Below are 26,794 nucleotides of genomic sequence, written 5' to 3' on the forward strand. Positions count from 1 at the left end.
ACAGTGGTTATGCCCCTGTATTAACCCTGACTAGATATGAACTCTCCTCACTTCCCTCACTATCCTGCTTCAAAAACAAATTGAAAGTGTTCCTCAGAACACAGTGGTTATGCCCCTGTACTAACCCTGACTAGATATGAACTCTCCTCACTTCCCTCAGTATCCTGCTTCAAAAACAAATTGGAAGTGTTCCTCAGAACACACTGGTTATGCCCCTGTACTAACCCTGACTAGATATGAACTCTCCTCACGTCCCTCAGTATCCTGCTTCAAAAACAAATTGAAAGTGTTCCTCAGAACACACTAGTTATGGCCCTGTGCTAACCCTGACTAGATATGAACTCTCCTCACGTCCCTCAGTATCCTGCTTCAAAAACAAATTGAAAGTGTTCCTCAGAACTCACTGGTTATGCCCCTGTACTAACCCTGACTAGATATGAACTCTCCTCACGTCCCTCAGTATCCTGCTTCAAAAACAAATTGAAAGTGTTCCTCAGAACACAGTGGTTATGCCCCTGTACTAACCCTGACTAGACATGAACTCTCCTCACCTCCCTCAGTATCCTGCTTCAAAAACAAATTGAAAGTGTTCCTCAGAACACACTGGTTATGCCCCTGTAATAACCCTGACTAGATATGAACTCTCCTCACTCCCCTCAGTATCCTGCTTCAAAAACAAATTGAAAGTGTTCCTCAGAACACACTAGTTATGGCCCTGTGCTAACCCTGACTAGATACGAACTCTCCTCACTTCCCTCAGTATCATGCTTCAAAAACAAATTGAAAGTGTTCCTCAGAACGCAGTGGTTATGCCCCTGTACTAACCCTGACTAGATATGAACTCTCCTCACTTCCCTCAGTATCCTGCTTCAAAAACAAATTGAAAGTGTTCCTCAGAACACAGTGGTTATGCCCCTGTGCTAACCCTGACTAGATATGAACTCTCCTCACCTCCCTCAGTATCCTGCTTCAAAAACAAATTGAAAGTGTTCCTCAGAACACACTGGTTATGCCCCTGTACTAACCCTGACTAGATATGAACTCTCCTCACTTCCTTCAGTATCCTGCTTCAAAAACAAATTGAAAGTGTTCCTCAGAACACAGTGGTTACGCCCCTGTATTAACCCTGACTAGATATGAACTCTCCTCACTTCCCTCAGTATCATGCTTCAAAAACAAATTGAAAGTGTTCCTCAGAACACAGTGGTTATGCCCCTGTACTAACCCTGACTAGACATGAACTCTCCTCACTTCCCTCAGTATCATGCTTCAAAAACAAATTGAAAGTGTTCCTCAGAACACACTGGTTATACCCCTGTACTAACCCTGACTAGATATGAACTCTCCTCACTTCCCTCAGTATCCTGCTTCAAAAACAAATTGAAAGTGTTCCTCAGAACTCAGTGGTTATGCCCCTGTACTAACCCTGACTAGATATGAACTCTCCTCACGTCCCTTAGTATCATGCTTCAAAAACAAATTGAAAGTGTTCCTCAGAACACACTAGTTATGCCCCTGTACTAACCCGGACTAGATATGAACTCTCCTTACGTCCCTCAGTATCCTGCTTCAAAAACAAATTGAAAGTGTTCCTCAGAACACACTAGTTATGCCCCTGTACTAACCCTGACTAGATATGAACTCTCCTCACCTCCCTCAGTATCCTGCTTCAAAAACAAATTGAAAGTGTTCCTCAGAACACACTAGTTATGCCCCTGTGCTAACCCTGACTAGATATGAACTCTCCTCACCTCCCTCAGTATCCTGCTTCAAAAACAAATTGGAAGTGTTCCTCAGAACATACTGGTTATGCCCCTGTACTAACCCTGACTAGATATGAACTCTCCTTACGTCCCTCAGTATCATGCTTCAAAAACAAATTGAAAGTGTTCCTCAGAACACACTAGTTATGCCCCTGTGCTAACCCTGACTAGATATGAACTCTCCTCACTTCCCTCAGTATCCTGCTTCAAAAACAAATTGAAAGTGTTCCTCAGAACACACTAGTTATGCCCCTGTGCTAACCCTGACTAGATATGAACTCTCCTCACGTCCCTCAGTATCATGCTTCAAAAACAAATTGAAAGTGTTCCTCAGAACGCAGTGGTTATGCCCCTGTGCTAATCCTGACTAGATATGAACTCTCCTTACTTCCCTCACTATCCTGCTTCAAAAACAAATTGAAAGTGTTCCTGAGAACACAGTGGTTATGCCCCTGTACTAACCCTGACTAGATATGAACTCTCCTTACTTCTCTCACTATCCTGCTTCAAAAACAAATTGAAAGTGTTCCTCAGAACACACTGGTTATGCCCCTGTGCTAATCCTGACTAGATATGAACTCTCCTTACTTCCCTCACTATCCTGCTTCAAAAACAAATTGAAAGTGTTCCTCAGAACACACTGGTTATGCCCCTGTACTAACCCTGACTAGATATGAACTCTCCTCACGTCCCTCAGTATCCTGCTTCAAAAACAAATTGAAAGTGTTCCTCAGAACACACTAGTTATGGCCCTGTGCTAACCCTGACTAGATATGAACTCTCCTCACGTCCCTCAGTATCCTGCTTCAAAAACAAATTGAAAGTGTTCCTCAGAACACAGTGGTTATGCCCCTGTACTAACCCTGACTAGATATGAACTCTCCTTACGTCCCTCAGTATCATGCTTCAAAAACAAATTGAAAGTGTTCCTCAGAACACACTGGTTATGCCCCTGTATTAACCCTGACTAGATATGAACTCTCCTCACTTCCCTCACTATCCTGCTTCAAAAACAAATCGAAAGTGTTCCTCAGAACACACTGGTTATGCCCCTGTACTAACCCTGACTAGATATGAACTCTCCTCACTTCCCTCACTATCCTGCTTCAAAAACAAATAGAATGTGTTCCTCAGAACACAGTGGTTATGCCCCTGTACTAACCCTGACTAGATATGAACTCTCCTCACCTCCCTCAGTATCCTGCTTCAAAAACAAATTGAAAGTGTTCCTCAGAACACAGTGGTTATGCCCCTGTGCTAACCCTGACTAGATATGAACTCTCCTCACGTCCCTCAGTATCATGCTTCAAAAACAAATTGAAAGTGTTCCTCAGAACACACTAGTTATGCCCCTGTACTAACCCTGACTAGATATGAACTCTCCTCACTTCCCTCAGTATCCTGCTTCAAAAACAAATTGAAAGTGTTCCTCAGAACACAGTGGTTATGCCCCTGTATTAACCCTGACTAGATATGAACTCTCCTCACTTCCCTCAGTATCATGCTTCAAAAACAAATTGAAAGTGTTCCTCAGAACACAGTGGTTATGCCCCTGTACTAACCCTGACTAGATATGAACTCTCCTCACCTCCCTCAGTATCCTGCTTCAAAAACAAATTGAAAGTGTTCCTCAGAACACACTAGTTATGCCCCTGTACTAACCCTGACTAGATATGAACTCTCCTCACTTCCCTCAGTATCCTGCTTCAAAAACAAATTGAAAGTGTTCCTCAGAACACACTGGTTATGCCCCTGTGCCAACCCTGACTAGATGTGTGTCCTTTCATACTTTGCGCTACCTACCCTTTCTACTCAAACTGTGATTCCTTCCTTTTGACCTCAATTCTATCGACCTCATGAACACTACATAGTGTACCAGTATCCTATATAACCCCTGCACTCTGCACGGATGAATTTTACTGTGTTAACCTGTAATATGCATTGTAATTATGTTGTTAACCTGTAATATGCATTGTAATTATGTTGTTAACCTGTAATATGCATTGTAATTATGTTGTTAACCTGTAATATGCATTGTAATTATGTTGTTAACCTGTGATGTGCATTGTAATTATGTTGTTAACCTGTGATGTGCATTGTAATTATGTTGTTAACCTGTAATGTGCATTGTAATTATGTTGTTAACCTGTGATATGCATTGTAATTATGTTGTTAACCTGTAATGTGCATTGTAATTATGTTGTTAACCTGTAATATGCATTGTAATTATGTTGTTAACCTGTGATATGCATTGTAATTATGTTGTTAACCTGTAATATGCATTGTAATTATGTTGTTAACCTGTAATATGCATTGTAATTATGTTGTTAACCTGTAATATGCATTGTAATTATGTTGTTAACCTGTAATGTGCATTGTAATTATGTTGTTAACCTGTAATGTGCATTGTAATTATGTTGTTAACCTGTGATATGCATTGTAATTATGTTGTTAACCTGTGATGTGCATTGTAATTATGTTGTTAACCTGTAATGTGCATTGTAATTATGTTGTTAACCTGTGATGTGCATTGTAATTATGTTGTTAACCTGTAATGTGCATTGTAATTATGTTGTTAACCTGTGATATGCATTGTAATTATGTTGTTTTTTATCACTGTTCTGTCTTGGAGCTCATCTCCCCGGGCCCCTACTGAAAATGGACATGTATCCAGTTTGACTAGCCCGGTAAACAAATGTAAAATAAAATAAAAATAAAATAAAATAAATAAAAGAAGGGTTTTATGCAAGGACAGCCTGTCTTTATGGAACACTAAAAAGGGAAGAGAGGCCATAAGGGCCTGGATCTCAGACACACGCCTGGCTGAAGCGATAGCCAGGAAGAGCACTGTTTTCCAGCAGCAACATTGCAACGATGCAGATCAAGCTGGCTCGAATGGAGGAAGAGTCAGCTTTTCTAGTACAAAATTAAGATTCCAGGGTGGAGGAATAGGTTTCCTTGGAGGTGTAATGTGAAGGACGTCTTTAACAAATTATTTAGGTCTCAAACCTGCTAAGCTAAGGGGGGGGGTTAGAAGCAGACAGGCAGAAATAGCTGACATGTGGCCCTTCACCGAAGAGTAAGCCAATCCAGCATTGAGCAATTCACACAAATAGGACAGAACCAGAGGGATTTCCACTGATAGTGGAGCCTGGTTACGTGAGAGAGACCAGATTGAAAATCTCTTCCACTTGGCTAGGTAGGATTTTCTGGTATTGGGTCTCCTGCAGAACCCCAAGCATGTCCTCTGACAACAGGTGTCTGAAAGGAATTAAAATCTTTTCACCCAGAGAGTCAGCTGAAAGGTAGACAAGTGGGGATGGATGAGAGTTCCTTTGTCTTGTGTGAGAAGGTCGACCCTGTGAGATACCTTGTGGTGACTGCCCTTGGCTAGATGCTGGAGAAGGGGGAACCAATGCTGTCTTGGCTAAAAAACGGGTCACCAGCAAGAATTATGGTTTGTCCTGCTGAATTTTGAACAGGACTTTCGGGATGATCAGAAGGAGGGATGTATACAGAAACATCCCCTTCCAAGGAAATGAGAGGGTGTGTCCACCTTGCAGACCAGAGGGTGAGGGACTCTGACACAAAATTGTGGAAGTTGTTTGTTCATGAGGGAGGTGAAGAGATCTACTTGTGGACAATGTCCAGGAACACATCCCTCTGAAGGATCCATTCTTGGGACTGTGTTAGGGACCTGCTCAAGGTGTCTGCCACACAATTTTGCTTGGATAGGATGTACACTGCCTGGAGAGTCACCCTGTACTGGACTGCCAGCTCCCAAACCTGGAGTGTGAGCCTGCACAACAGGTAGGATTTGGTTCCCCCCCCTTGCTTGTTCACATACCAGAGGACTGTCATATTTTCTTTGAACAGTTTTAAAGGTCCTGAGAGGAAGAGAGTATGAAAGGTTTGAATGGCTAGCAGCAGCATCCTAATCTCCCTTACTTTGATGTGTTCCCTTTGTTGAGATGGGAACCATACCCTTTGGGCTTTCAAGTTTCAGAAAGCTGCCCTCCATCCTACATCTGAAGCATTCTTGAACTGGAGGTAGGGGGTGCAAGGGGAGACACTTGTTGGATCCACCACTGAAGTTCCCTCTTCAGACAGGGGATGAGAGGAATTGGAACATCTAGAGGTGCGAATGCTGCATCCAGACTTTAGAAATCATTGGAGTTTCCTTATGTGAAGTTTTGCCAGAGGGAACATTGGGATAGTGGATGCCATGAAAAAAAAAAAAAAAACAGTGAGCAACTCCCTGACTGAAATGTGGTGAAGAGGCAAAGGTTTCTGAAGTAGGACTTGAGGTCCAGTGTCTTCCGAGGAGGGAGACTCTCATGTGATTTGCCTGACTCTTGCATCCCAGGAAGATGTGATCTTGGGAGGGGCAGAGAACTGATCTTTTGTATTAGCGGCCAAAGTGTACACTTTCTTGCCGAATCCTTCTAGGTTCTTGCAGTCCTTATCTGAAGGAAGGAGGGAAGTTGAAGCTAGTAACCTGGCTAGCTTGTCTGAAGCCACTGAAATCACCAAAGGATCAGCTGAAGGATATTTAAACAAGAACTTACAGCCCTCACAGACCTTATAAAATCAGTCAGGCTTCTTAGGAGAAGGAGTCTGGGTCCTTGGAAGCAAAGGTGAAGGCATCCAGGAAAGCAGGTAAGACAGGAGGAATAGCTGAAAGACTGGGTGATTCCAGAAGGTCATAGTACCTTTTTTTGTACTTCAGATACCGGGAGTGCTATTCCATTTGAAATGTTCCCTCATTTTGACTAAGGTCTCACCAAATGAGAGTTCTTCCACAGGTGAGTCAGTTCCATTGGAGTCCTCCTCTGTGGAAGTATAATCTAGACTGAAGGGGAATTTGTGAGGAGTAGGCCAGACATTACTCTTCTGAGGAGGCCTCTTCATCTGGGGACATCTCTTCCTGCACTCTTTTGTGAAGATGCTGTGCATGGTGGTGTAGAGATTGAAATCTCAGCAGGCGGCTTAAGGGCCACAAGGGCCTTGGAAATAGCTTGAGTGAATTGTTCCCAATCACTATTAAGTTCTTTTGCAGGGGACAAATGTTTTTTTGCTTCTTCTTTTGGTGAATGTCTGCCCAGTGTAATGTCAGAGGCCCAGACGTAGGCCTACATTCAATGATGTCTGAGTGAATTTCCTCTCACACCAGGATTAGAGGCATACCTTTATGGCCTACGGTTATATAATGATCCTCAGTTCCCCTTGTACATCCTGTATGGATGCCTGCTCAGCCTCTGAGGAAGTGCCAGTGGTCGGATCCAAGGCAGCCTCAGCATCAGGCTTGGCCTGTGTTCCGGAACCAGAAACTGGACATATCTCTGGGCTCTCATTTGCCTTGAGAGAGACGTCCATATGAAAAGGGGCAGCAACAGCTTCAGGCATCAGCTTTTTGGTCTTCAACTTAGCGACTGACTCAATCTCAGGCCCAGAGGATCCCTTCATCATACTCTTCACTAATAACTTTAAACTCTCTTTTTCCAAGTAAATGGTTAAAGAGGAAAGACTACTTCTAAGGGTCTTGGGTACAAAGGCCTAGCAAATGGGATAGGATTTGTGATTGTGGGTAGGCCCCAAGCAGAACAGACACTGAAGATGACTACCTTTATGTGGAAATTTGTCTTCCACACTGGCATTTATCTTTTTTGGATGACATGAACCCTACCACTAAACAGTAGTAAAACAAATAAGATTTCAGCAATGGGGTACTTACCTGAGACTTTGCAGAAACAGCACATGGCTCAGTGAGCAGACCGAAGTTCAAAGTGGCGTACATACTGGCGGAAGAGAAGTTCCAGGTAGATGCATGTGTACATCACTTTTATGGCTGACGTACGACAGCAGTCTACTTGCGATGTACAACGCATCCTACATTAGTGAAAGACTTTTGTATACTGGCTGATGTCGGGTCGCCTGCTGCAGAGATCTCCCTCATGTTAAGAATACTGCAACAGATGAATACAAGGGCAGCTGGATTTGTTACCAGAGAGGCTACATCATGCATATGGTGCAAACCTGGCCATGGCAAAGCAGTTAAGACCTACATTAGCAAAGATGTAATCATACCAACAGAAAGAATTGGTCCTGAAAAAACTGTAGCAGAAGGAAAAAGTATTAAATGTTACAAATGGCATATTATTCACTGTAAACTGTAGATAACAGAAGCAAATTTATCTCAACAGTCAGGGAATGTTGAAAAGCAGGTGTGAGATTCAACGCTGCTGTTACTTCAGAATATTTTTCTTGAAGCTTTCATGAATTTTTTTGGAGACATAACAGGCTAGGGAAGAAATAAAAACATTAAGACAGCAAGCAAAAGTGGACTCATTCTTCTAACAACAACAAAGCCCACTGACAGACTTTACTAGTGAAACCATTTCCATTATTGCAAATAATGTTTGAAAAATGGAAAAAAGCACAGGAGGTGTCTAGAAGGTGTACAAGTACCTTGGGCTTGGAACAGAAACTGGCGCTGGGAAATGCAGATAATCACAAAAAAGACCAGCAGCATTCTGAAATTAGCAAATAAATAGGACACTGCAAAGTAACAATCCCATTAGACATAAAAATGGCTAGGTGAAACAGACACAAACATACATGCAAAATATGGATGAAGACTGGAAATGAGTCACTATGTTAAAGTGGAGGGTGAACTGTACATGCCCGACTTTGCTGATTTAATGTTCTGTACATACACCCGACTTTGCTGATTTAATGTTCTGTACATACACCCGACTTTGCTGATTTAATGTTCTGTACATACACCCGACTTTGCTGATTTAATGTTCTGTACATACAGCCGACTTTGCTGATTTAATGTTCTGTACATACAGCCGACTTTGCTGATTTAATGTTCTGTACATACAGCCGACTTTGCTGATTTAATGTTCTGTACATACAGCCGACTTTGCTGATTTAATGTTCTGTACATACAGCCGACTTCGCTGATTTAATGTTCTGTACATACAGCCGATTTCGCTGATTTAATGTTCTGTACATACACCCGACTTCGCTGATTTAATGTTCTGTACATGCCCGACTTCGCTGATGTAATGTTCTGTACATGCCCGACTTCGCTGATTTAATGTTCTGTACATACCCTACTTCGCTAATTTAATGTTCTGTACATACCCTACTTCGCTAATTTAATGTTCTGTACATACCCGACTTCGCTGATTTAATGTTCTGTAAATACCCTACTTCGCTATTTAATGTTCTGTACATACCCGGCTTCGATGATTTAATGTTCAGTGCATACCCAACTTCACTGATTTAATGTTCTGTACATACCAGTCTTCGCTGATTTAATGTTTAGAACGATGATGAATGGACAGCAGTACCACCTCAGTCGATTAACTGAATCTGGGTCAGCCAGATCACTGTCAGAGATTCAGCCCTGTAAACTACGAGGCTGTTGCTTGGTTGTTGCACTTTTAGAACCACAGTGAAGACAAAACACATTTATATGGTCTGGAGTATTATAAATGTGAAGTGGAGGAGTCTTAACGGTCACTGCTCTACATGTTAAAGATATTAAGGCAAGAAAGTACTTCCTCTTAGTTGCAAGATATCCAGGCTTTAAACTGCAACAAGTTAAAAAAGTCTGGACAGCAAGTTAAAATTAATGTAATGGTGTGATCTTCAGCTGCTGAGGTGAGGAGGTAGAGTGTATTAATCACATCATATGCAGAAATAAGAAAATAACTACAGCTTCCATGGGACCCGATAATATCCCTGGCTCTGTTCTATATGAACTACAAAGCGAACTGGCACCACATCTGTGTGCCCTGTTCAGTTACAGACTCACCTCAAGCTTTGTCCCTACCAAATGGTGCACTGCTACAGTCATCCCTCTCCATAAAGGGGGAGCAACTACAGACCCTGGGAATTATCGCCCCATTAGCCTAACAAGTCTGATATGTAAAGCTATGGAGCACATCATCATGGATCTGATTAGCAAAGATATAGGAAATCTTCAAACACTAGGCCCCACGCAATTTGGCTTTGTGAAAGGGAGATCATGCCTGCTCAACCTGGTTGACTTCTTTGAGTCAGTCACCAGGGCTGTGGATGAAGGTGAAGCAGTGCAAACAGCCTACCTCAATCTGGCCAAGACCTTTGATACCATTCCTCACTCGGGAATTGATAAACTCACCAAACTAGGCATCAAACCCTACATCACTAGGTGAGTTGCAAATTGGCTCACAAATAGAACACACAGTGTGAAAGTAGACTACGAGTCAGACTGCCGACCAGTCACGAGTGGAGTCCCACAGGGATCGGTCCTGGGTCCTCTACTGTTCAGCATCTGCTTCTCAGAAGTCCAGGCCAACACAAAAGGACTCTGGCTGACCAATTTCGCAGATGATTGCAAGCTGGGAGCCATTATTAACTTCCCAAGTGATGCAGACATCCTACAGAAAGGCCTCACTGAGACCAATGGCTGGTATCGAAACCATGGCCTTAAGTTTAATGCCAAAAAATGTGTCATTATCCCCTCTGGAAAAACTCAGTTCCCACTAACTACCACATCGATGGGAGCCCAGTGAACACTGAAGGCATAAGAGATCTGGGGGCGCAGGGTGACAGCATCCTCTCCTTCGACCGCCACCACTGCCACTGTGGTCAGAAAGTCGTTCTATGTGGCACATCTCATTACTAAGGGTTTTGCATCCAAGAAGAAAGAGGTCATCGTTTCTCTCTACTCCTCCCTCATTAGACCAATCATTGAGTATAATGCCCCATTTGGCATGTACCTCACTAGACACCTGCAACAGTTGGAGGACGACACAGAAGTACGTCATGAAGAGGATCCTAGGCATTAAACACATGTCCTACACAGACAGACTCAAAAGACTGCAGCTATTCTCTGGCTCATATCGCTTATTTGGAGGTGATCTCTACTTGACTTACAAAGCCACGTCTAACCCAGCTCTGTTAGAAATGCTACATCTAAAGAAATCCCAATCCCTCCGCATCACACGCTCCAGAGACCTTAAACTTATTACCACAATCAACAAAACATGCTGGAGGGACAGGTTCCTCACCCAAAGACTGCCCATGCTCTGGAAGAGACTTCCCATACATGTCAAGCAGAGCACCTTGCGGTCCATCTTCAACAGAAATCTTGATGAGTGGATGGGTAATAGAAAGTTGACCTCGGGGATCACTCCAGTGGCTCTACTTGATAGCGGCACTGGGAACTAACGTCAGGCGGCACGATGCCAGGGCACTCCTATGGGATAGCCTTGTAAAGGTTCCAGAGCCATTAGCCTAGTACACACCTGTGAACCTATGAAACTGTGAACCCATCAACTTACTGTTTTTATGGAGGTTGATCTCTACATTAATGTCCTTCATTTTATTATTTTAAGCAACTAGGCTTAAAAATAAGATAAAATGATGAAAGGCATGGAAAGTTTTATTTCTTATATCTGTAAAGTAATTAGCACATTTTTCCATCAGCAAAGGCTTTCAGTGGGAAACAAAGTGCAAGCAATTAATCATGAGAGTTCTGAACAGTGTGTTCTACAAAGATCTTAAAAATCTTACAAATTCCTTCATACGTCTGTAACGTCACTAGCTGCCTTTAATTACAGATGAGCAGTCCGCAGAGGTGGAATCCAAAGGGTACATTAAGAAGTTGTTCAATGAAAAATAAGTTTGAAACTGTAACAAATAAATAATATACAAGTAGTTGCCTTCCAGCAAACTTAGCAGTTTAAGGCATTTAATGTAACAGTGCACAATTCTAAATTATTTAAGGGTAGCCAGTGCACTCATTATAAAAAAATGTATCTTTACTGAAAGAGGGCAGCAGCGGTGGTGCAGCGGTTAGCGTTGCCGCCTCACAGCAAGAGGTTCTCTGGTTCGATCCTCAGCTGGGGTGCCTTCTGTGCAGAGTCTGCATGTCCTCCCTGTGGTCGTGTGGGTTTCCTCCGGGTGCTCCGGTTTCCTCCCACATCCCAAAGACATGCTGTAGGTGGATTGGACACTCTAAATTGGCCCTAGGTGTGAGTGTGTGCATGTGTGTGCCTTCTACTGAAGGTTGGGTGCCGGGCTGGCAACTTGACACCGTAAAACTCCACTGCCAATCATGAGTGGACAGGTGATCCGCTGTGGTGACCCCTAACCAGGAAAAAGCCGAAAGAAGATCTTTACTGAAAGAATGCACATCTGGGAGGGAAATGGAGATAGATATTGTAATGTATCACTGTTGCAGTAGCCTAAGCTATTCAGGTTACATTCTGCCACTTTTTCAAAGCTAAAGGACAACTTCCACATGTTCTAACTTGTAGGAGCTCAAGCAAAGCTCCATATAAAAACAAAGAGTTCAAAAACTTCAGAATTTTCTTACCCCAAGAAGTGTGGCAATAGGTCTAAAAGACAAACAAACCCCACTGGTGGAATCCACACCTAAACAGAGTATACAATAAAAGAAGAAAACCCATGGCCAAAAAAAATCAACCCCCTTAAAGACAACTAAACAAAAAACAATGCAGGACAGCTATGAGATCAGGATAGCCTCACAGACTAAAGACAACAAGAAGGCCCTCTTCAGCTATGTCTAGAACCTTAGAAGTAACACACAACAGTGTGCTGAACTGGTGGTGAATGGTACCACCTTCACTGATCAGGGTGACATAGCAAATCTACTGGCTCAAACTTTACCCCCCAGTTCCACCAGGTGAAACTTCCTCCAACATACTTCCTCAGCTATCAACAGATAGCAGGTGCTTACAGTACTTGCTAAAACCAACACCACCATCTCCAAAGGTCCAATAACATGCACGCTTGCCTCCTGAACAGTCTTTAACGCATGACCTATCAGGACCACTTGAGATACTCCAGCTACAGCCTTGAAGCAGGCCATGTTCCAAGTGAACTGAGGGCCATGACAGTCATTCCCCACCACAAGGGCAGACCACCAAAATCAAGCCAATGAACTGCAAACACTAAAAAGCCCAACATAAAAAGCCATGGAACAAACTAGCATGGAAATGATAAACAAGAACAGTGGAAACCTAGAGACATTAAATTAATCCCAAGTCGGCTATCATAAGGGAAGGTCATGACTACTTAGTCTGGTGGATGTCTCACAGTGTCATCAAGGCAGTAGACATGGGTAAAAATGCATACTGCATACCTTGACGTGGCTAAGGCATGTGGTCCAATTCCCCACTCAGGCACTGTTGACAAGCCCTCTGAGCTAGGTGTAAACCTTTACAAAACTGGCTCACAGACAGGACCCAGGAAGCCATCTCCACTAAGAGATTGGTCATGAGAGGAGTACCACAGGGTTCTGTGCTGAGCCACTCCTGTTTGGCATCTACTTTTCAGAAGTCAAGGCTAACATTAAACATCTCTGGCTCACCAAATTCATAGATTACTAAAAATTGGGAGCTATTACAGATTCCCTCAAGACACAAACATCTTGCATGTGGGTTTAACAAAGACAAATGACTGGTACCAAAGCAATGGCCTCAAACTCAGTACCAAAAATGCATTAAAATGCCCAATGGGAAACAATTACTCCATTGATAAAAATGCCCCTAAAAGTTGACCCAGTAGTTAAGGGATCTGAGAACATATGTAGACAGCAATCTGGTCTTTGACCAACATGTAGGCATGTAATTCTTCCTCTGGCTCCTTTCTGACCAGGTCGTGCTTTTCAGTTGCTGGCTCCGTTCATGGCTCGCTTTTAATCACATACAAGTGACCCCAAGAAACATTACCCGCTCAACTTCCTTCCTGGGTTCCCTACCAGTAAAAACCATCTCTGGGATCGTGTGGTACTTCGGGCAACTGTCCCATCTCCCTGAAAGAACCATATACTAAACAGTCTCGCTTTTAATCATGTACAAGTGACCCCAAGAAACATTACCCGCTCAACTTCCTTCCTGGGTTCCCTACCAGTAAGAACCATCTCTGGGATTGTGTGGTACTTCAGGCAACTGTCCCACCTCCCTGCAAGAACCATATACTAAACAGTGCATGTACCTAAATGTATAAGAAATTTGTCCCTTTGGCTGATGTTATAGTGTGACCCAGCGTGCGCTAGCCAGCAGCCCAGCACCGACCCAATCCTCTCTTGGTCCCATAGACTTCTTCCCTTCCTTCCCTCCTAGTGCTGCCCTGACAACCTGTAATTATCCATTTGGCCAGCAGATGGCATCACCCCTCCATTAACTACCTTCACCTCAATCTGATAAACTCTAATCTATAAATATTAGCTAAACTTTAGACCAGAAAATTCAATCTCTGCACCTATAGTATCCTATACTTCCTTCCACCCTCGACTCACCACCCATTCCCCTAACCCTAGTGACTACTTACCTTACATTTCTTACCTGTGTCTCTTTCTCCTGTCCTTACTGATTGTTTTCTATAGCCTAGTCCCGGGTCCCCGTCTCCTGGCTCTATTAGGTCTACCTTCAGCTTCTGTCCCCTCCCCCACCCAACTATCTACCCCCTATCTCCCCATCTTGCCCCACCTCCCTTCCTCCTGCCCTCTTTCCCTCCCCTGAGATCTTATAGTGATGCCATTAGAGCAGGCGCCATTTTTAATTCTTCCTCTGGCCCCTTTCTGACCAGGTCGTGCTTTTCGCTTGCTGGCTCCGCTCGTGGGTGAGTGTATCCATGTTTGCATTCTTATTACTGCATGTGCCAATGCCAAATTGTTTGTTTGCTGTTCAATCTAAACTCGGTACAGCACCTTGTTTATAACTTTGTTGCCAATTTTTGTCTAGTTTGTCTGAGTAATGCTGAATATATCGCTGCTCTGTAGAGTTTGTTTAACTACTGTACTCATATTTTCCTGTTTATAGTGTATTCCTGTATAGAAAATTGCTGAACATTTCTGCAAAGTTGCCACCTAGACATTCCCTACATATATCTCGACTATTCTGTGCATTGCTGTTATAAATATAAATATCAACGGCCCCTATGTATATTTAGATTATATTGTGCATAGCTGATACAAATATTGTCCTCCTGTCGGCCACTCTTACCATCCAGCCCTAACTTGTTTTTGCCGCTTAACTACGGCGGTGAAGACCTTGTTTGCCAGGTGTGTTACCCAGAGTCACTACTCTGTCGTATACACTTGTGCTTCCCTAAATTAGTTGTTTAACTTTAAAACTATCCCCTATCTTATTTGCTGCCTATCTATGGCTGTGAAGACCTACTTTTTTTTTTTACACTGCTTGTTTGCCAAGCGTGTTACCCAGAGTCACTACTCTGAAGTATACAGTCGCTTCTCCCACATTTAGCTGCTTAACGTTCTTTAGCAGCCCAGTATCTTCTTTCTGCGTTTTCCTGGCATGTGACCCTTTGTTTATACTGCTCGTTTCTCATGCGTGTTACCCAGAGTCACTACTCTGTAGTATACAGTCGCTTGTCCCAAATTTAGCTGCTTAACGTTCTTTGGCAGCCCAGTATCTTCTTTCTGCGTTCTCCTGGCATTTGACCCTTTGTTTATACTGCTCGTTTCTCATGCGTGTTACCCAGAGTCACTACTCTGTAGTATACACCTGAGCCTCCCTAAATTAGCTGCTTTATTCTTTCTTTTAGCAGCTCAGTTTTTCTTACTGCATTTTCTCTGTAAAGTGACCCTTGCTTACACCGCGTTTGTCAGGCGTGTCACCCAGAGGTCAGTACTCTGAAGTATTCTCTCGTGCTTTCCCAGATTAGCTGCTTAACTTTCATTTAGCAGTCCATTATTTACTCTTGTGTTTCCTTGTAAAGCGACTCATTCATCCTTATCGGGACAATGTAACTGCATTACTACAGCATGCAATGGACAACGGCCAGCCTGAAGGCTTGCGATACAGTCCACCGGACCAGTGATCAAACAAAGCTTCAAAGCTATTTGTTTTTACAACTTGGTGTTCCGAGACTATACCCTGTTATAGCCCATCCATTTCAAGGCACACACAGAAGATCTCACTCGTTTGTTATCGCCTAATGTAACAAATAGACTCATAAAGAACTAGTTTGATTTATTTTCTACCTATACTTCCTAATTGTGCTTATGCAGATTGGATGTGCTTCACTACGCAGGGCTTATATGTTAAAACGTTGGCAAACTTGTTTAGTATAGAAATCCACTTTTCCTGTATGTCTGAATGCTGCCTACTCTGTATATAACCATTGCCTCCAATCTGTTATGTATCACCAATACTGATTATTTGTGTCTATTGTATAACAGTGGCTGTAAACCAGGCCTTTTGTACTATGATACTGAAGCCTCTACTGTTCTTCCTTTAACCTACGGTTATATTCCTCCTCTCCTCCCACTAGTCTTTCTGTAATTCTTAATTTCTTCTAAACTCATACTCCACTTCCTAATACTCTCTAGACTATCCCGCTCTGCCTCTACCATACTACCCTATTGCTGTACTGCCTTCTGAACTGCTGATTTTCTCTCTGCATATCACTAATTTACCTTTCTCTCCCCTTACAGCTCGCTTTTAATCACGTACAAGTGACCCCAAGAAACACTACCCGCTCAACTTCCTTCCTGGGTTCCCTACCAGTAAGAATCATCTCTGGGATCGTGTGGTACTTCGGGCAACTGTCCCACCTCCCTGCAAGAACCATATACTAAACAGTGTATGTACCTAAATGTAGAAGAACTTTGTCCCTTTGGTTGATGTTATAGTGTGACCCAGCGTGCGCTAGCCAGCAGCCCAGCACCGACCCAATCGTCTCTTGGTCCCATAGACTTCTTCCCTTCCTTCCCTCCTAGTGCTGCCCTGACAACCTGTAATTATCCATTTGGCCAGCAGATGGCAGCACCCCTCCATTAACTACCTTCACCTCAATCTGATAAGCTCTAATCTATAAATATTAGCTAAACTTTAGACCAGAAAATTCAATCTCTGCACCTATAGTATCCTATACTTCCTTCCACCCTCGACTCACCACCCTGCCCCTAACCCTAGTGACTACTTACCTTACATTTCTTACCTGTGTCTCTTTCTCCTATCCTTACTGATTGTTTTCCATAATCTCATCCTGGTCCCCGTCTCCTGGCTCTTTCCGCTCCGTTCGCCCTGCGGGCTCACTCCGCTCCCCTACCCTGCCCCCAATTCTCACCCACCCCCACTACCTCTACATTTATACCTTCACTAACCACACCCACTCCAATTACACTCTTCCTTCCCCACCCCTCACTTCCTGTCTCCACCCCTAACCCACCCATAAACCACCAAGCCTAACCACTTTCACAAATACTATACTCCATCCATACTAATAACTTCTACTCAACCCCAACACTAATACCACAGCTATGCTAACCAAATCTTCCTTAACTATTACTCTTCTACTACTACTATTAAGCTTATCCTATCTAACATACATCACCAAACCCTTCCACAATACTCACTTCCCCCACTATCACATAATCTCAATCCATGAACAACATGAACACTCCTCCACCCCAATAAGCTCTCACCTTTACTTCTGCAACCCCTCCCTACTCTTCCCCTTCAAACTTATATCCACCTTCAAACATATTAACCCTAGTCTGACTTGCACTATTCTAACAAAACACACAACCCTAAAACTGTATAATAAACACTCTAATTACCTTTATTTTCATCTTTATCTAGTCCTCTCCACCCTACTGTCAGGTGACATACATCCTAACCCTGGCCCCCCTAACATCAACTCCTCAACAAACACACCTTCATCTACAAAAACCCTCACCTTCTCAGCATTAAATGCTCAAAGTATATGCAACAAAATCCCAAACCTCCATGCCTGGCTTCTCCACAACAATCCTGATATATTGTCTATATCTGAAACATGGCTAAGACCCTCCATAAAAGATTCAGAAATAACTCCCCCCAACTATAACATTATCAGGAAAGATCGAACCCACAGAAAAGGAGGCGGTGTAACTCTACTCTACTCCTCTTCCTTTTCTATTACTTCTTATACTAAACCATTTCCCCAATTTGCCAATGCCAAACTACTTCTAGCCCTACTCCATCTGAACAAGCACAACACAATATGCTTAGCCTCCCTCTATATCCCTCCTGGTGATAATATACCAGTTCTTGAGGACATTCTCTCTTGGCTCTCCACCAACATCACTAATGAAACTGTCATGCTAGGTGACGTTAACATTAACTGGTCCTCTGTCCAATGCCCAACAAATCCCCAAAATATTAACCTTTATAACTTTCACCAGTTAATAGATTCTATAACCAGACCATCTAAGCACACTTCATGTGGAAGCACCCTAGACTGGATTCTAGTATCACACCCACACCTTATCTCAAGTAGCGGTACACCCCTGACCCTCTCAGTGACCACTTTCCTACCTTTGCTTGCCGTTACTCTCCCTCTCTACAGCTGTCACACACAACCATCACTGTGCGCTCCTTAAAAAACTTCAACCAAAACACCTTCTGTGACCTACTTAAACAATTCAACTGGGGTCCCCTAAACACACTACCCCTAGATGAAGCTGTCATCTATTTCAATACATCATTTCTAAACCTTCTCGACACCTTAGCGCCCCTTAGAACAAAAAGAATCAAGAGCAAAACTATCCCATGGTTAACAAAAGACACCTTAGCTGTCATGCGCCTTCGTGATAAAGCCTTGAAAAACTACTACAAATACAAAACCCTAGCCTCCCTAAACGAATACAAATTACTCCGCAAAAGAGCAAAAAAACTCATCACTTCTGACTGCAAATCCTACTATATCACCCTCCAAAATAATCATACGACTAACCCAAAAAAATTCTGGAATGGTATATCCTCCCTCTTCAAACCTGGCAAAAAGGAAAACCCACAACCCGATCAAAATACTTATGATACCGACCTTGCCTTCCAATTCAATAGCTTCTTTATTGATTCTATATCTAAATTAACATCATCATTTAGTAATAACTCTACTCCCCCAGCTACAACTACCCCTCCTAACCTAAACTCCACCACTTCCGACTTCCCTCTCTTCTGCCCCAAACCTATACCCATAAGTACTATAAAAAAACTGCTTCTTAAATTAAAACCTTGCTCTAATGCCCCCGATAATATCCCTTCCTTCTTCCTAAAGATAGCTACTGAAGCCATTGCCTTCCCCATTTGTTTACTTATAAATCGGTCAATCCAGGAAAGTTATGTACCCCAAATTTGGAAAAAAGCATACATTATTCCCCTCCATAAAGGAGGTAACAACAATACCATCTCCAACTTTAGACCTATTGCCATCTTATCCCCCATCTCTAAACTTTTAGAAAAATGCATCCACATACAACTACTACCATACCTGAGCAGCAATCACCTATTAACCCCAACACAACACAGATTTAGACCCGGTCATAGCACTACCACTGCTCTTCTCTCCTTTCTCGAAACTGTAAATAAAGCTAGAGACTCTAACTATATTGTCTCCACTCTCCTCTTAGACCTTTCTAAGGCCTTCGACACCATCTCCCATTCCCTGCTACTCACCAAACTCTCTACCCTACATCTTTCCCCCTCTTGCATCAACTGGTTTTCTAGTTACCTTTCCAATAGGCAGCAATCTGTCAAATGGAAGAAATCCACCTCCTCTTACCTTAACACTGTCACTGGTGTGCCCCAAGGCTCCATATTAGGTCCCTTATTGTTCAACATCTTCATTAATGACTTCCACCACAACATCCCAAATGCTAAAATAGTCCAGTATGCAGATGATTCAACAATTATTTGTGCTGCAAACTCCATTCCCTCCCTTATAAAACTAACTCAAGATGCCTTCTCAACCACCGAAAAATGGATGCATGATAATCATCTCACTCTCAATCCATCAAAATTCATCACACTCTCAATCCATCAAAAAACAAACTCATGTTATTCACCCCATCAAAAAGCATGACTATCGACAAACTCTTTCCTCATAACTAGTCAAACTAACACATCCCTAGAAATTGTTCCCAATGCCAAACTGCTAGGAGCTCTCATTGATAACCAGCTCACTTTTGATTCCCATATACAAACTAATATTAAAAAAACACATCAGAAACTTGGTTTGTTCTACCGGCATATCCGCTTCCTCTCCCCATCCACCAGATTCCTCCTATCTACCACATACCTCATCCCCTCTCTCCTTTATGGTGCCCCACTCTTAACTAACCTAAAATCCTCTACTAAAACAAAACTCTCTTCCTGCTACAACAAAATTGCTAAATTCACCTCTGGCCTTAGATCCTCCTCCCGTCACTGTACTGCCCTCCACAAACTAAATTGGCTAGAGCTCCCTAACTACCTTACCTATACTCAACTTACTCATGCTCACAAACTCATTTTCAAGCCCTAACTCTGCCCCTCACTCTCCTCAGCCTTCACCATCCACCACCCAAACAGACCCCTCAGAACCAACACTGAACCTAGTCGAACTCCACAAACTAGCCCGTCCAGCAGGCAGACTCTTACTTTCCTTTTCCCTGCCCGCCTCGAACTCCCTCCCACCTCATATCCGCAATACCAGCAGCCTTCCAGTCTTTAAATCTCTCCTCCATTCACAACTATCTTCTCTCTGGGAATGCTCCTGTACCCATTCTGCTTAATACCTCCAGCTACTACTCACCCCCTACTCCACAACTCTCGCCTCCTATGGGAACAATCATATTGTAGCTACCATTTATGTACATATCTACTAGCTAAAATTTTACTTAACACTTTTTCCATTTGCTTGTGTACATAGACAACTAAAATTTGTCAACTTATATGTATCGTTGCTTAAGCTCTTCTGTCTTGTTTTTCATGTTGCTTTAACATTATCTTTTGCTTATATGTACTACTTCTGACAGTCTAACAAAATATGTTACATTCATACTACTGTATTCTGTTTTATTCTTAATTGCATATTTGACATTGTATCTGTGGAGCTTTTCTCCCCAGGACTCCATTGAAAATGGGCTCATTCGGCCCAATGGATTATCCTGGCAAACAAACTTCAAATAAATAAATAAAAGGAAAATAATTCTACTTTGCCCAACTTATAGGTAATGGGAAGGCATTCAGGTCCAAGAAAATTCAAGAACCAGTTTAGTCTGCCATTATCAGCGCCAAGAATTAAGGGTATAATGAGCATGTCACAACAACAGATCACACAGGGTGGGAGGCTGGCATAATGATTAAGGTGTTTACCTTACAAACACAAGGTGCAGGGTTTGATTCTCACAGGGGTAAATTGGCTAGGCTTAAAATAGCTCACAAGGGCAGTTAGTCTAGTACTAATCTATGAACCTATGACCAGGAATCCACCAAGCAATTTTCTAAACGGTAGTATTTTATTCAGATAAAATTTCTCTTAGAGCTTCAGCTAATAAGCCTTTTCAGAGTATAAAACACATTTTATCTGAATAAAATGCGACTGTTTAGAAAACTGCTTGGTGGATTCCTGGTCGTGTGTGATCTGTGGTTGCTGCAACTGATATTTGGTTCTACTATCCAATGCAAACCACCTCATGGCCCTATACCTGTACTCGGTCTCCTGCAGGCTTTTAAGGGGAGATCTATGCTTGGCATACAAGGCATTGTCAGACCCTGCCCTGATGGAACCCTGCTTATCCGCAAAACAAACATCACTAGAATTATCCATTCTAAAAACTTAAACCTTGGCTGTGATATAAACAGAACCTGCTGGAGAGACAGGTATGATCCCACAGACTACCCCTTTTCTGGAACAGGCTCCCCATGTGAAGTAGAGAACCTCCGTAACCTTATTCAAGTGAAATTTGGACAACTGGATGGGGAACGGGAAATTTATCTCTGGTTTGGCACCTTTGTCTCATATGGACACAGGCAGCCCATAAATGGTTCATCTCCCAGACCCTTGCTTGTAAATGTTGCAATGCCCCTGCCCCTGCTTACACTTATAAAGGGTACCAGAACTGGTCAGAAATTCAGGATAAAGGGCTAGGCTTAAAAAGGCTCTTGTCATCATTAGCCTAGAAAACACCTATGAACTGGTCACTGAATACAATGCCCCCTTTGATATGTATCTAACCAGACACTTGCAAAAGTTGGAATGCACACAAAGGTTTCTCACCAGAAGAATTCAGGGCATAAATACCCTGTCCTAAACTGATCACCTAAAGGCTCTGTCTCTATATTTGGTGTCCTACAGGCTGCTGGTAGTAGATTTTTGCCTTGCTTATGGGGCTTCTTTAGACCCAGCCCTGATGGATCGGTTGCAAATGTGTAAAATAAGCAGCACCAGACACACTGGATCCAAAGAACTGAACTTTGCATGTGATATACTGTGTTAGAGACACACGTGTGGCCCTAAGGATCCCCGCACTATCGAATGGACTCCACATACATGTAAAAGAGAGTTCATTCTTGACCATATTCAAACAAAATATTGACAACTGGATGGGAAATCATAAATTTGCCCCCAGTCTGACCTCCTTGTCCCTTATAGACAGAGGCCATCAATAAGAAAATTATTATCCTAACACTTTCCCTACAAATCTTTGGGTACCTTGCTTACTAACATGCCACCCATGTGATACTTGGGATCCAACTGATTTGGGTGCATAGCTAGGCTTTTGAGGGTACTAGTGGTCATTAGCCTAGTAACAACCTATTAAACCTTAACATATATATATATATATATATATATATATATATATATATATATATATATATGTGTGTGTGTGTGTGTATTATATTTTATATATATATCTATATATATATATCTATATCTATATCTATATATATCTATCTCTCTCTCTCTCTCTCTATATATACATATATATATATATATATATATATATATATATACATATATACATACACACACACACACACTCTAGTCATAGGTGACTCTATAGTCAGGCACACTGATGTTCCACTCACCAGGCTAAACAAGGAGAAAGTTACTGTCAGCTGCCTGACGGGTGCCAGGATCCTCCACATAACGCATGCACTCAGGTCACTCCACAAGTATAAATATGACTCTGTCACTGTCCATGTTGGTGTGAATGACCTGAGACGTACCTCCCTAGACTACATGAAAAGAGACATGGAGGAGCTGTTCGATCTTGTAGCCCAGGCAGGTATGACCCTAGCACTGAGTAGCATCCTGCCATCACCCAGAATGATACCATAGTACAAGGACAAAATGAATGACTTCAACAATTGGCTAAGCTTCTAGTGTCATTCTAAGGGGATCCAGTATCTGTCTGCCTGGGATGACATGATCGACAAAGCTTTGCCAGAGATGGCCTGCACCTGTCACCCCTGAGACTCCGGATACTGGCTAAGGCCCTTACCACCCCTATAGTGCCTTTTTTAGGCAAGATTCAAATGACAAATTCACCACCGTAACAGGTACAAGCAAGCAAAATCTGACGGTAATGCCACTCAATGCTAGAAGTCTAAACCTCAAAATGCACTCACTCGAGGCACTCATTAAAATGGAGAACATTGACATCTGTGCAGTGACAGAGACCTGGTTCAAGGCTCCAAAGAGCACCCCTGCATTACCAGGCTATAATTCATACCACACCTTTCGGCCACCTAACCAGGACTGAAGCACTAAAGGCGGAGGCGTATCTATATTCATTAAGGATATCCACACCTCCAGGCTAGTTGCTCAGCATAATGCATCCGAGATTATCCAAGTGCAACTAACTCTGGGCAAGACTGCAATCCAAACTGTAGCTTGCTACAGATCCCCCACCATGCCCCAGGATTACCACTCCTCATTTCTTGATACACTGGAAAATATTAGGGTACAACCTAACACCCTAATAATGGACAATTTCAACTACCCCACCATTACCTGGGAAAACTACTCATGTACCAACTCTTGTGCTCAACGTTTTCTGGAATTCATAAATTCCAATGCCTTGGATCAACTTATCCACACTCCCACCAGGGTCAGCAATATCCTAGACCTGGTCATTACCAACATGGGCAACCGATGTTCCACACCAGAGGTCAATTCCTCGGTCAGATCTGACCACAAGCAAATCACCCTAGATATTCACATCCCTCCACATCCCCCCATTAGGGAAACCACCATAAAATTTTTTTCCAAAGCCAACTTCATGCTTCTTAAGACAGAAGTGGCAAACTTCACGACACCCATGTTGACGGACAATAGAGGTACGACTGCTGAATCCTATACAACTGCACTTTATAAGCACTTACACGAGTGCATGGATCGTGCAATCCCCAACAGAACCAAGATGCTATCCTCCAAAAAAAGGAAGCCAATCTGGTGGTCCCCTGCCATAAACGAGCTCTACAACAGAAGAAAGAATTTGTTGCAAAAGAGAGTAAAATCCCATGATTGGAGGAACTCCGTGGTCAGCCTCAGTAAAGAACCTGAGATCCCTCAAAATCCTCCAACGCTAGTTACAAAAACAAAATCGCCACTGATTCTAAAGACAACGACAAAGCATTCTATGGCTATGTCAATAATCTCAGTGGCAACACTCAGATCTGCTCTGAGTTACAGCACAATGGCACTAAATATACAGAACCAACTGATATTGCCAACATCCTGGCAGATGGGTTCGGTGTTAACTTCAGCCCTCTCTCATCCCCTAAAGGGCCCATCTCTATACCGGAAGAATGCAAAGGTCCTGTAATTACGGCTGCACAGGTAAAAAATACACTCTCCAAAGCCAAGAACACAGCATCCATGGGACCTGACAACATCCCAGGCTGCGTTCTACATGAACTACAGAACTAACTGGCACCCCACCCAAGTACCATGTAAAATCATAGCCTTACCTCTGGCTTTGTGCCCAATGAATGGCGCACAGCAACGGTTATCCCACTCCACAAAGGGGGAGCCACCATGGACCCCAGGAACTACCACCCCATTAGCCTGACGAGCCAGGTCTGAAAGGCTATGGAATGTATCATCATTGGAACTTATAAACAATGACATTGGTAATCTCCAAACTCTGGACCCTACCCAGTTCGGGTTTGTAAAAGGCAGATCATGTATCGTAAACCTTATAGACTTCTTTGAAGAAGTCACCAAAGCCGTAGATGAGGTTAAGGTGGTTCACACAGCCTATCTAGATCTCACCAAGGCTTTCAACACCATCACTCACTCTGGGATTATAGATAAACTCACTAAAACTGGGTATAAATCCCTATGTCGCAAGATGGGCTGCCAACTGGTTCACTGACAGAACCCACACTGTGAAAGTAGCAGACTCTAAATCCAACTTCAGACCAGTGACAAGTGGGAGTACCACAGGGTTCAGTCCTAGGTCCCTGCCTGTTTGGTATCTACTTCTCTGAAGTACAGGCTAACACAGAAGGTCTTTGGCTAACAAAGTTCGCAGATGACTGCAAACTAGGAGCCATAATCAAAACTCCTAACGATGTGGACATCCTACAAAAGGGCCTTACTGAGACAGATGCCTGGTGTCAAAGCCATGGCCTCAAGCTCCATGCCAAAAAGTGCACTGTCATCCCTTTTGGTAAAAACTCTGTACCCATGAACTACCACATAGGCGGTAGTCTAACAATGAAAGTGTGATGAGACCTTGGGACACAGGTGGACAGTAATCTCTCCTTTGATAATCACATCGCCACAGTAGTCAGGAAATCCTTCTACGTGGCACACCTGATCACCAAAGGTTTCTCATCCAGGAAAAAAGACGTCATTGTTCCCCTCTACTCATCACTCATTATAGAGTACAACGCCTCTTTTGATATGTACCTCACAACACATCTACAACAACTGGAAAGGCCACAGAAATACCTCACAAAGAGGATTACCGGCCTCAAACAGATCCCCTACACAGACCGTAGCAAAAAACTCCAGCTTTACTCTGTCGCATATCGCCTACCCATAGGCGATCTCTGCCTAACATGCAAAGCTATGTCAAACTCAGAGCTGTTGGACATGCTCCACTTAAGAAATCTCAATCACTCCGAGCTACACGCTCTAGGGACCTAAACCTTGTCACCACGATAAACAGAACATGTTGGAGGGATAGATTCCTGTCCCAGGGACTTCCCATACTCTGGAAAAAACTACCTATCTATATCAAAGCTCCTCATTAGCACTCTTCAAGAAAAATCTTGATGATTGCATGGGAGATGGGAAATTCAACTCGGGGATCACTTCTGTGGCTCTGCTTGACAGGGGCACAAGAAAAAAATTTTCTTGGGTGGCAAAAGCCAGGGTACCGTTTGGCTAGGCTTATATAGGCCCTAGGGCCAATAGCCTAGTACCCATCTATGAACATACACACATATATATATATATATATATATATATATGTGTATACTTCAGTAGATCAAACATTTACAAGTTCGAAACAAATATGGCCGAGACCATATGTTCGAACCTGTAAATGTTCGAATACTGAAATAGAAACATAAAAAACAATAAAACTAAACACTAAATGTCTTTAGCAGGGGAGCTATGCCCCCCTGCGCCCCCACACCCCCTTACTTAAATATACCAACTCCGAGATCACACTACATTGCGGAAATGGGAAATATTCACTTTCTGCTCTGTACGGAGATCTCCATTCAGTCCATTCGAACTTTTACAAGTGCGAACATATGGTCTTGGCCATATGTAGTTCGAACTTGTAAACGTTAGACTGAAGGGGACCTATATATATATATATATATATATATATATATATATATATGTGTGTGTATACACACACACATACATACTGATATATATATATATATATATATATATATATATATATATATATATATATGGCTCCACTTCATATCATCGAATTTCATTTCATCGAAGCCCAAAACATCGAGACCACATCGTCGAAAACCCAAATAGTCAAAAACTCATATCATCAAATCTCAAATCAGTGAAAACTAGAAAGCAACTAGAAATAACATTCCACAGAGTTAGTACTGTATTTATGCAGGGGGGCAAGCCTCCCTGCACCCCCCCCCATGTGGCGGGCTCTGCCCCCCCACCCCCGTAAATAAATATACCAACTCCAAGGTTGCACTACAGTGGGGGAAAAAATGTAAATTCCTAAC

General features: G+C 42.7%; 1 protein-coding gene across 2 annotated transcripts in view; it reads right to left on the reverse strand.

Moving 5' to 3' along the window:
* The window catches only part of SH3GL1 (SH3 domain containing GRB2 like 1, endophilin A2), a 1,498,857-nt gene that overhangs the window by 198,308 nt on the left and 1,273,755 nt on the right, over positions 1–26,794 (reverse strand). The gene's annotated exons all lie outside the window — the stretch shown is intronic.

The sequence above is a fragment of the Protopterus annectens genome, chromosome 13.part0, assembly GCF_019279795.1.
Source record: "Protopterus annectens isolate FY-2018-M chromosome 13.part0, PAN1.0, whole genome shotgun sequence".
NCBI lineage: Eukaryota > Metazoa > Chordata > Ceratodontiformes > Protopteridae > Protopterus > Protopterus annectens.